The sequence below is a fragment of the Perissodus microlepis genome, chromosome 22 (genome assembly GCF_051167445.1).
Source record: "Perissodus microlepis isolate ML-2025 ecotype Zambia chromosome 22, ASM5116744v1, whole genome shotgun sequence".
NCBI lineage: Eukaryota > Metazoa > Chordata > Actinopteri > Cichliformes > Cichlidae > Perissodus > Perissodus microlepis.
Window position 1 is genome coordinate 28,909,861 of NC_140481.1, and position 12,686 is coordinate 28,922,546.

Sequence of the window (12,686 nt, forward strand, 5' to 3'; positions counted from 1 at the left end):
AATCAGAAAGTCCAGGAAACGCTCCCTCAGTGCGGCCGCTCTGGGTTTTTATTTTGGCTTTCTAGACACACTGGATCGAGTGTTTTTGAGGACAGACTGTTTGTTTCTGGCTTCCTTGTGCTCTGAAAGTAGATGCCACGGGCCGTAAAAAGAGACACCCCAAGAGACATCTGTGGTATGTGTTTGCTTTTAACTGTACATACAGCTTTGATTCACTTAACCTAAAGCATTCAAGTGGAGAGCATTTGTTGTATTCATGGCTGAATCACAGACAGAAGACAGAGTGGTGTTCTTGTTTGTTGCCCTTTGTGTTGCTTTTTGTTGCCAGTTTTCTCATCTTAAGAACAAAAGTTTCTATTCTCATCTGCACAGGATATCATAACAACATTTACTTACAACAATAACTGAGTCGGTTGGGTTAATGTTGAAGAATTAAACACAGATCCCAAATGTGGAAATTTGTAATACGACGAGGAACAGAAATTTAACAGATTAAAAACAGAAAAATATGGTCTTACATGTCAATTTGGAAAAAAACAAGCTATAATAGTTTTGTTAACCACTGAACATGTATGCTGTATTCTGACATCCAAACCAAAGACCGCATGTATCTGCAACTAAATGCAGGTGCTTGAGCAGGTGCTTAGGCTTACAGAGGCACTGTGCACCTCTGCAGGTGAGCTTTGGATTTGAAGAGTAAACTGGAGGAAACACTAAAACCAGGACAACAGCAGGAAATAAAAGAAAAGCAGTTCATTAAGTTGTTTAGTTACATTTCTTTACACAGATCAGCATAATGTGGCTTTAGTTGTTAGCCGGTGTTGCCGTCACCTTGTGAGAGTTTGTCTGTATGTGTGTCAACATGGAAAAATGTTGTCCTAGAGACACCTGGAGTTGCGGAAACTACCACAAAGGTGGTTTTGAGTACTTTGGCCAGTGTCAGTGGATAGATTTTGTCATGGCAATAGAAACTGTCCAAATGGAGCTCTGAAACTTCACAGGTGCGTCGCTGAGATACAATTGAAGTCGAGGTCAGTGAAAGGTGTGGGCAGACAACTTACTGAGTTTGCAGTTGGTCTGATATCATCACAAAGTTGTCTCTAGTTGTCTAGACTAACTACCCGTACAGTCAGAGCCTGGGCTGCTGGACATTTATCAGCTGCACATTTGAATCACTGGCCAGCACAACCACAGAGTTTTATGATGAAAGTAGTGTGATGTGAACTACAGCGTGACAGAAAGACTGATGGCCTCAGACATTCGGTCACCGCGAGTGTAACGCGGGTGGTGTTGCCCGGTCTTGTTATGTGGTGCACGAAGCAGCCAGTTTACCCGTGTAGGAGTAAATTTCTATTTACAAGACAAAATAAATGTAATAATGTGCGTGTATATGTTCACAAGCAGACATTTGATTTGTGGGTTCACCATCAAAATTATAATCAACGCATTTTATCTTTTACTTTATTGTGGCAGCTCAATAACATCTCATTATTTTGTTGCTTTTAGAGCATGAAAAATTGCAAATTTGGGTTTTAAAACGTCTTGTTCAGTTTTAGTATACAGTGTGTTTTATCCAGTGTGACCACACCCTTTACCAAGTACAGCAGAAGCGAGCGTTCCCTGGCAGAAGCACAATCCGCACAATCTGCTAAGCATCCATGTTATGGAATGACCACAAATTCCAAAGAACTAGAACTGCACGTATTCCTTCAGTCGCAGCATGACTTCATCATCCTCAAACAGACTTATGGCAAATCCCTGTGACCACTTTAACAAGAGGTGAGGCTGCGAAAATACCCTGACATCCAAAGGCAGGTGCTTACAATGTTCTGTCCAGAAAAAAGGAAATAACCTGTGAGGCAGGTCAGTGCAAACCCTGTAATTACTCAATTAAGCTTCAATGTCAGCTGAGCAGGGATTAATGAAGCCTTCTAATTTTCCAGACAGAAATTTAAGGGTTTTAAGAGCCCAGAGGCCACAAGGTTTCCCTGAGGGTGCGCTCCATCAGATGTGGCCACCCACTGAACAGATTTCTCACAATTCATCCAATCAGACAACAGAAAAGTCTTTGCTGGCTGTAATGCTGGTATACAGCTGATAAAGCCACATGGTGTGGCAACATCTGAGTCAAGACAAGCAAGGGAGACTTCAAGGATAAATGAAACCGAGACAGGGAAGTCTGCAGAGGGAGAGCAAGAGATGGCATTAGCTCAGGAGATGGACTCAGCAAGTGGCTGTGGGCAGCTCGCCCTCTCTCTCGCTCTGGCATTTCCAAAAGGAGAACCTTGTAATTACAATAAAGCGACCATATTATATTGCTGACTTCCTTGAAAAGTCTGTATTTTACTGGGCAGGGCTGCAAATGCACACACACCCTGCTGGCCACAACACACTGAAATAGATCAGAGCAGGGGCTCGCTGGGAGGAAAGAGTAAGGGAATGGACTGATACTCTCGGCACCAACAGTGGCTCCAAAGAGTGAGTGTGTGTGTGTGTGTTGAATACACTCCACTCGTCTTACTAAAACAGTATGAAGGTGTGCTGAGTCAGGTAAGTAAAAAGGAAAAAAAGGAGGAAATTTATTTGGAGAATGGCTCAGTGATTTTGAATCTGGCCACCAAACACACCCAGCTAACCGCATACCTCGAAATAGGCAGGGGAGGAGGAGGAGGGAGGACAACGAGGGGTGACGGTGGGGCAGAACGAGGGAGAAGGAGGTACAGCGAGGGTGCACATAAGTGGGTGTGTTTTTCTCTGTGGGGTGAGTGTTTGCGTGCCAGCTGATGTATAACAGAGCACATATGTGTGCAACACAGAGGGACGGTTTATATATGAGCACACTGTATATTTATGAAGTACACAAGTCCTTTGATGATATTCGATAAACTGAACAGTAAAGAAAATAAAAAATACAAAAGGCGTGTGTGTGCCTTTCTAAGCATTTCTATTCCATTACTTTCTTTCAACACTTAGCAATTCTTTTCTGGGAGTTTGAAGGCAGCTTCTTTGGCCTTTGACGTTAAATATAGCAATAGGAGAACTCCAGGATTTGGTCAATTTAGCACAATTACTCACTGTTAGAAGGTAATTTGCCCAGGTGGTGCATAATAGTTGTGCTAATAAAAGGCAACTGAAAGAACTGTGGCTATAGCACGAACAAGAAAGAGAAGGTATGCTATACTGAGCCATAAACTTATACATATATATATTTGAGCAGCCGGTTTCACCTAAGGAATATTAAATTGTCAGGAGCTGAAAGTCAGCCCACTACAAGCCTTACTGTGCTTCACAGGGGCCACAGATCCATATCTAGCCAACACTGAAATTTTTTCTCTCAGAAATGCCAATGAATATTGCCTAAGCCTCAAATAACCACATCTAGATTTGCATCTAAATACCAAAATCCCTGAAATGAAACAGAGCCAGAGATGGTGGCGAGCGATAGGACTCACATGAAGGCTTGAGGAAACTAGTGCCTGGGAGGGGACGTTAGGGCCGTGGAAAGGTACAGGCAGGAAAGAAAGTCACAGCAATGAATAGAGAGGGAGAGCTGGTGGTGAGGGGCACACAGGCATGCAGAGGGTGAGAGGCAATGAATGAGGGCCATTGATAAAGAGGGAAAGCGCGGACAAGGGTGAGGGGAGGGAGAAAGAGAGGGAGGGAGGAGGGATCAAAAGGTATTTACACATCGAGATTCCAGAATAAAACTGAGGAGGGAGAAGGTGGCTGCACAGATGGGCAGATGCATCTGACCTACTGACTAAAACACAGGGTGGAACCTCGGCGACTTTGACACAGCAACATTTTTGTGTCGCTAAAGCTGCACGTTTTTCCACAAATGAAGTCACCTCAGCAGCCGGCAGACAGAAGCCTTCAGTAAACTTTAGAGAAGAGTTTCCCTCAGAATGAGAGCACAAAGGTGACCTCAGTCCTAAAGTGCTAGTTCCCATGAAAACACAAATAATCCTTCGGTGTGGTCGTGGTTATACTGTTCGAGCACAAATACAATTACATATTTTATGAAGGTGGTGGATATATTGTGCCTCTCCAGGAGACTTTCAGATGCCCCAAACTGCATTTTCTGTGTTTTTTCCCACTAAAGTAAAACCTGTTTGCAGAGAAAAGTTAGAGCTTTGTGCTGGATTTAAATATAATCATAATGCAACTTTTTTTTAAAAATTATAAACCTTTTAAATGTTAAAATGTAAGTGTTTTATGGTTATTTTGAGTTTGATGTTTAGGACAGATGCAGGTTTACCTCCATGTTTACCTCCTTTGGTAACTGAGGAGAGCAGATGCTGTAGTTGTAAAGTCAGTTTCCCTGTTTTTCCACAATGAGCTAAATGTTCATAAAGTATTTTACAAAGTGGAGAATCCTTTTCCATGTTTACTTTAAAGCTAAAAACAACATATCAACTTCATACATTTCTGAGTAATCAGGTTGGAATATTTTCCACTATTTTCCTTCTCACATGTGACACAACAGGAAACGATGCACCTCAACATGTTTATACAGTTATAAATGTTCTGCTTCAAACATTGTTGGAATTGCTACTGAAAATAAAAACCTCAAGATGCTGGAAAAATGTAAATAAAATCAATGAAACAAAGTGAGAAAAATATTTTCTCATTTGAATTTTACATCTCACAGAATTTGGGATGGGGGCAACAAAAGGCTGGAAAAGTAAGTGGTACTAAGAAACAGATGGAGAAAATACAGGTTTATGATATTTACAAATCGTTGTGTTTATTTACATTTCTCACAGCATCCCAACAGCTGCGTAATTTGGTCACAAACTGGGTATAAAAAGAGCATCTTATAGAGGCAGAGTTTCTAAGAAGTGAAAATGGGAAAAATTTAATCAACCAGCAAAAAAAAAAAATTGTGGAACAATTTCAGAACAATTATCCTCAAAATGAAACAGTGAAGTCTTTGAAGAACTCATCATCTCTAGAACATAATATCATCAAAAGGTTTAGAGAACCTATTTAAAAATGACTGAAGAAAAGTGAAAAATTGTTCTACAGTCAGACAAACTTAAACTTCAAATTCTTTTTGAAAAACGTGGACGCTGCATCCTCCAGACCAGGGGTCTCCAACTCCAGGCCTCAAGGGCCGGTGTCCTGCAGGTTTTAGATGTGTCCTTGATCCAACACAGCTGATTCAAATGGCTAAATGACTTTAACATGTCTTGAAGTTCTCCAGAGGCCTGGTAATGAACTAATCATGTGATTGAGGTGTGTTGACCCAGGGTGAGATCTAAAACCTGCAGGACACCGGCACTCGAGGCCTAGAGTTGCCCACCCCTGCTCCAGACTAAAGAGAAGGACCGATCAGGACTGTTGAGCAGCTATAATCCTCTCTCAGACAAGAATGGAATTCATTTCCCAGAAGTCCTGCAGCTGGACTCCTCTGTTCCCAGATGTTTAGAGACTGTTGTTAAAATGAGAGTGGTAGACACAAACTTCTCCAAACTTATTGGTGCCACCAAATTTCAAAATGAGTAAATAAGTATCAGTTTATGAAATTTCCAAATCATTGCACTCTGCGTTCACATTTTTCACAGCTTTCCAACTTCTTTGGAATTGGGGTTGAACTCAGGGTGGTTTGGTGAGGCGGAGCTGCCCGAGTAATTTTCTAAAAACCGAGTCAAACCCATGTAGAACTCCCTAAAAAGAAAGAAAACTAAAATGACTGAATGAATATCATAAAAATTAACAGCAGTGCAAATAAACCTGTGTAGGAACCTGGTTGGTGAGGTATTACACTTCCAGCACTACAAGCTGTTGTTCCCTGTGAAAGACGGAGCTGCTGTCTGGCTCTACAAAGACAGGAGAGCACTTTAAAGATGAAAACAAGCTCGTCTTCTTCATTGTAAAGAATGAAAGAGGAGAAGCACCAAGAATGTGAGGCATTAGGAGTATTTGGTTGGTTGAACGATGAAGGGACAGAGGGCAGTGAAGCCCAGCTGTAACCCCTGACTAGTCAGCTGGACTCTGCGAGGTGGAGGTGAAGGTCGGCTGGGTCAGTTTGGCATTAGGTCGACACTTCGCTGTGCCTGACCCAGCTGAGCATTTCAAAGAACGATGGAGGAGCCGCAGCTGAAGCGAGGAGCTTAAAGGCTCCTTTCACACCAGCTGCTGAACTCAACTCCTCCACGAAATGCGTTAAAATTTCAAGATGGCAAATGAGAGAAACAGTCACCCTGAATGAAAAATGGAGGAGACAATAAAATTTGGTTTAAGGCATATTAAGGGATTTAGCTGCAGGTTTGGTAGCAATTACATAAAAACAACAAAAACCAAGCAGTTAGTTTGGAAAATTAACATCATGCTGAGTCTTAGCAGGACAGCAGAGAGAAGTTTCTCACTGGTGCATCTGTCATTATTTAAACTGTACTGTACAGTTTCTACGTGACAAGTCTTCATGGTATGTATTGAAGATGAAAACCTCAGTGCATCATGGGAAGCCCCTGCAGCCAAGGCCTAGTGAAGCATAACTATAGGAGGGTTCAGGGTCACCTCATCTTTAAGCCTGATCTTAAAAGTAGAGTGAGTGTCTGTCTCCTGAATCCAATCAAAGACTCTGAGTAGACATTGAAAGATAAAGTTCATTTGTTTTTCTACAATGTGGGAACCCATCAGCTAGTCTCTGGGGGTCTAGCCTCTGGGGAAAAAGGCTAATTTTTCAGGGCCTCCAGACATCCGGGACTAAATTTTCCATTTCTGTTACAATCCTCAGTTTGTAGATGATGCTAATCTTGTGCAGTTCTGGCCAATATAATCCCTTTTTTAATCTCCACATAAATTGTTTACCTGAATGTAATGAACAGACATTTAAGCATGAGTGGTCAATAGGACTTAGACTACAAGAGGAACACAGAAAGCTTCTAGTGCCAGTTTCACCAGGATTTGACACATTAATAAACAGAATCAGTTTGTGGAGATTGCAGTTGATGCTGGTTTGAACAGACGACTAACAAACTTGAGATGCACCCGTCGGTAAACTAGTTGAAGTCAGTACAGCAACCAGGTCTCGACACGAAGCTTCGATGTACTTGAACATTTGTGTGTTCAAGTAAAAATAAAACATTTCCATTAAGCTTTGATTTAAAGCAGACACACCTGCATATAATTTAACTTTCATTTTGACATGTTTGGCATATGATAATTAAGTATTATATTATAGTATTATAAGTGTGATCATCGTGCTATCGGCCCACGTTTGCAACAACCTGTGTTGCAACAACAATAAAGATAACTCAGCTCACTTTTAAAGGCACGCTCTGCAGATTTACTTAACCTGAACTTAACAGCTGCTTCCACCGACGAGTGAAGGCTCAGTCCCACTCTCACAGAGCTCACTGACAGAGGGACTCCTCAGCCTGCCGAGGTCAACGAGGAATGCATCGAGGAGGGGGGAATGTACCACAGGGGTGTTGAAGAGTGGGTGGGGAGGCAGAGGAGGAAACCCAGAGGGGGGAAACAGAAGGGTCTTTTGTGAGACAGGAAGCTGCTGAGACCAGGGCCTTCTCTCTGGTACAGTAGACAAATCTAGGATATGAGAACGATGGCGAGAGCAAAGGTGAGGTGCAGCGAGGAAGGCGGATAAGATCGAGGACAGACGACAACAAAACGGCAGATTAAAACAGATCAAAGTGTAACAAGTGAGGCGGAAGACGAGAACACAGTGAGAACCTAAGGTGGTAGAAAACCTACATAGTGTGATTTATCATATTACTTCCTCTTCTGATACAATTATCGATACACTGACTTCAACAATAAATGTTTTTATTGCAACAGTCAGTTAATTTAAACCTACTTGTGTTGAGGACAAACTTAGATGGGAGAAAATAGAGGACAGAGGTGAGAGGTAAATCAGAAAGCTTACAAACTGAGCTAAAACATTAAAATGAATTGATTCACTGATAAAAGCAGCATCACTGCACCACAGTACTGTTGTTATGTATTATGAACCCACAGTTACAGTACTGTAACTATTACACTATGATTCCTGCCCCGGCGTGTTGGTGAGACTTGGCTGTCCTACAGACAAAAGATCAAAAAGAGGAAAACAAATTACTAATTTCCAAAACATGAGGCCGAACATACAGATGCACAGTATTGGTGCACAGACACAGTTAATGAGGTCAGGGAAAACCTGCAATGAAAACAATCTGAGCTCATTCCGGTCTGTCTGTTCATCAAAGAGCTTTTCATCTTTGCCTGCAGCTCAGTCCCATCCGGGTCATTACTGTACGAGCAAAACAGCCGAGGATGCAGCATAAATGAAAAAACGACCCTCCCTCTTCCTTCCTCTGTCTTCCAATCTACGTTTCCCTCCTTCCTCCGCATCTACTAGTTTCCCCTCGCTGACACATCACGCCCCTCACGTTCAGTCCTGGCAAACAGTCAGGAGCTCGTTAATCTTCCCACACACAGACTTCCCACTCTCTCATCATTACAGTGAAATTAAGAGGCGGAGCTTTGTGATGTTATTTCCATTAGAAATGCTTCAAATCTTCCATGCACACTGGAACCCACCAATCGAAGGTCCTCCTCGATTGGTGGGTTGAAACGTGAAGCTCTACAGATTATTTTTATTATTAAACTTTAATATTTTAGAAAAAATGATCAATTTCTAACTGAAATCAATAAGATGATGGAGTATGTCCATGACTTTAATAGATTTACTACACCTGATCCATACTTTGGTAATATGAACATTGCTTGCATTTGTTTGCCTTCACTGACCAATCATGTCGCACTTCCAGGAATGTAAAAAAAAGGTAGGAAGAAACTCTTGTGTTATTGAAATTTTATGTCTATTTCCCCACTTTTTTGGTGTTTAGATGTCTTAATATAAAAATTTAAGGGTGAATGATTTTCATAAGACAGATTATTTTGGAAAGTGACACAAAAACCAGTAGAACCAGTTACTTGAACTGAGATGGACAAAACAGGCAGTCACTACGCTTAAAGGATTAGATTTGATTTTCTCTCCTGGTTTAGGTTTTTTATCTTTACTGTAAAATGGAGAATACACCACAAATTGCACGTAAAACGTAGCTGTTTAAAACTTTTGGGGCACATTTCTTGATTGCGTGCCCAGTTGGCACCACCACGATGTCTTCCTTTAGGCCTTTCTCTCCGCCTGACATATATTTATCTGCCATGTTCCTTTGATTCGAAAGCAAAACCAACTATCCTCAAATGTAGAATTATATACTTTGTGTAGGACCCGTTCTCAGTTTCACCCAGATTTAGCTCTGCTCAGGAGGCGCTCTCAGTCATCTAAGTGCACGCTGGCTCAGAGCTGGTCTGTGTATGCCCAAAACCTAGCATATCATTACGCCTGAAAGAACATGGGGACAGTGGCTGACCAGTAATTTGGCTTTTATAAATGTTGTCACCACTCATTCCAACGTTTCTCCCCGTCCCAAAAGTCTGAACCGTACAGACACAACATAAAAAAGACAGAAACGTGACTTTAAACTTGAAACGAGACAGAAATAGTGTTTCCAAGAATCTAACATGTACCACCCGGTGCCCCCTAACAGAAAAGTTTTATTTAATCACAATAAACTGTCACGACAACCTTCAGTGGGTGGTTTAGCAAGATAAATGTTTTTGTTTTCATTTATTTTACTTTTTCAGAGTAGGTAGCTTACCAAATATGACCGCCCTCTACAGCACCATAATGGACCCCGATGATCCACACCACCCGGTTTCCCTTCTGTCAGCAGGGAGGTGGTGCTGCAGGATCTGTGCGAGGACCACCAGTTTTGTAACAGCTTCATATGTGAGGATAATAAACACTCAGCACTCATTCTCCCAGCCTCCTTTGCAGATCCATACACATTCATCCTCTGTTTGTTCATTCACAGTTGGTGAATAAACAAGAGGACACAGTAAAATCCGCAAAATACATTAGATGCCACTATCCACGTCTAATCATGTTCATTCTTTTATGTGCTGTGAATCACGCACATATTAAAAACTTCATCCTAAAGGCCACATGAGGTTGGCTCCAACAGTAACTACAGTTACAGACTTTTCTGTTAAAATGAACTTTAACAAGGAAAATAACCTGTTAACATCCAAGTAAAGGTGGAAGGTTTAAGTCCCTGCAAATACATTTCCTTCTCCTTGACACCTGTATGTATACAGATGCATTTTAAGGTTTAAAGGTTTAATGAAGCTAATTCTGTTTTAAGAAATGGCTTCTGCCCGATGAAGGCATCAGTGGCAACTTGGGGCTCAGCGTCTTGCCCAAGGTTACTATGAGTAGGGGAGCCAGGGTTTCGAACCATCGACGTTATGATTAGTACACTACCCGCTCTCCCTCCCATTTATGGGCTCTCTCACTAATTCTGGGTCGTAATAAATTAAAAATTAAATATATTTTTCAAATTGCGGTCGCACCATGTTTCTAGATGAAGGACTGTCTTTCATATGAAACTACACACCTAATGAGGACACGGTTTGACAGTCAAAGCTGCCACATCTCGTCACATCCAAGTTTTTGCACGCAAGATCTTGATGGCGTAAACGCTCAAAGCTTCAGAAATCTTTAGGTGATCGTCTCGTATACCGTTTTGTTTCCTCTGCAAAGCTTCACCTCAGAGTTAACTGGAACTTTCTGGTTTGATTTGCGTCTTGGGGCTTTTTGAGGTCTCTGTAGTGCGATTATCTGACACGTGTTTTTCTCTTTCATGAGTGAATATGATTCTGGGGCTTCAAGATGTGGAGTCAATCAAACAATGGACGTCACAGTGGTGATGTTATTTTTATATACAGTCTTTCCCACTAATACATGTTTACTTTAACTGGCTTCTAAAGTAGTTCATTCACTTCTAGTTTACCAGTGTTTGTACTTTGTCTTATAAATAGAGAGATGATGTTTTTAAATGATCTTTTCCTACTTGTGTTCTGTGGTGTAGGAAGAACAGGGTCATTGCTTTTGTGTGTATGCTAGTGCAAACCCCCCAAAAACAACTAATTACTTGTCCCTGCAGTCACCAGTATTAGTAGTAATGCTTAACAGATCTGCAGTAAACGGAGCTTTAGCATAAAATACACAAAGAGTTTAAGGTGGATTTTAAGAAAACAACAAAAACCATGTAAAAAAGCTCAAAGGGGATTATAGTGTTTATTTTACTGTGTAGGCCGAACAGAAAATAACAGTGAGCAGAAAACACAACTGACATGTTCTCCTCCTGCGTAATATTTGCCTCGCCAAAGAGTACACAGGCTCAATAAAGCTCTGTCCTCCTCAGGTGTGTGTGTGTGTGAGGACGATGTGTGGGGTATTCTACCACACGGGATCCACAAAAAGTGACTTCAAACACATCATGTTTATTCAGCGCAGGGAAAAAACATTTACCCGGTGAAAAAAATCGACATTCGCTAAGCAGGAATTAGGAGGAATCTGACCCCTGGTATAAAGGTGTCTTTCTACAGCCCTCAGCCTCAAATAGAAGACAGGAGAGGGGAGGGGTGAGAGGGCGGGAGAGCCAGGAGGAGGTTGGGGACAGAGCAGGAAAGAAAGTGAGACAAAATGCAGGCAGTCAATATTAGAGAGTGAATGAAAAGCAAGACAACGGAGGCAAAACTGTGATGAGGAAGGAAACGTGAGGCAGGAAGTAAAGCAAACTCTGAAGATGCTAATGGGCTTTAGAAAAGGTTAAAGGCCCAGGTAACAGCATAGCTGCAAAACACTTAAACAGACCGCAAAGCTAAAGGTCAGCTATAATTAAATGCTGTTATTTTAATTCACTAAAAGTGATGTTTCAGAAGTTTCAAAATGCTGTGTTTAGTGTCAAAATACAACTTTATGGGAAAATAGTGACTCTAACCAGGTGGAAACCTTTTTTTGGAATCTAAATAAACATCATTTCACAAATATATTCCTGGATCAAACTGGGAAACTGACTGTCTACCACTCCAAGATGAGAGGTTATAGGGTCTTCTCTAAATAGAGGCTGCTGACTTGGCTGTACTAAGCTTCCAGAACAGAGACCTTATTGTGCCTGCGCCCTCTGCTGGCAGCAGGTGGTACTTCAGGAGCCGCTCAGAGTGGCACACTTTGCTCAAACATCTGTAGCATTCAAAGTGACGCTCGGCATCCTTCTAATCTGTCTTAGTTTACTTATCCAAGTCAGGATAACCATGACCAGCTAGTGATTTGAAGCTTATTCACCACCTCTCTGCTCTGAAGTGATGGAAGGTGTTAATCACAAACTCTGAAAATCTGACCCATATATTTCAGCTTTTAAAAACCTCCAGTCTAATCTGTAATCTTTGGCATAAATCAGCTTGAAAAACACAGAAGCAGCTACAGTATTATTGTTATGCTTCTATGGTAATGTGTGGTTTCTCATGTTACAGATCCCTCAGAGGGAGAGTAGTTACAGGTATGAAAAGTGCCCATGAATAACTAGCATTTCTGAACAGGCTTATAAAAAACAGGTGGTCTAAAATAGTTGATTTATCTGACTCCCTGCAAACTTCTATTGATTTTAAACATATTCAGGATTAAAGTTGCTTTGACCATGACCTAAAACAAATCCCGATGGTTCTGCATAGTGAGCTAAAGCTTCTCTTAGTCAGGAGGAAAAGGAGATTTTTTTGATGGACTGTCAGACGAGGGAGGAGACAGAAAAAAGGAGGAGGCACAAAAGCGA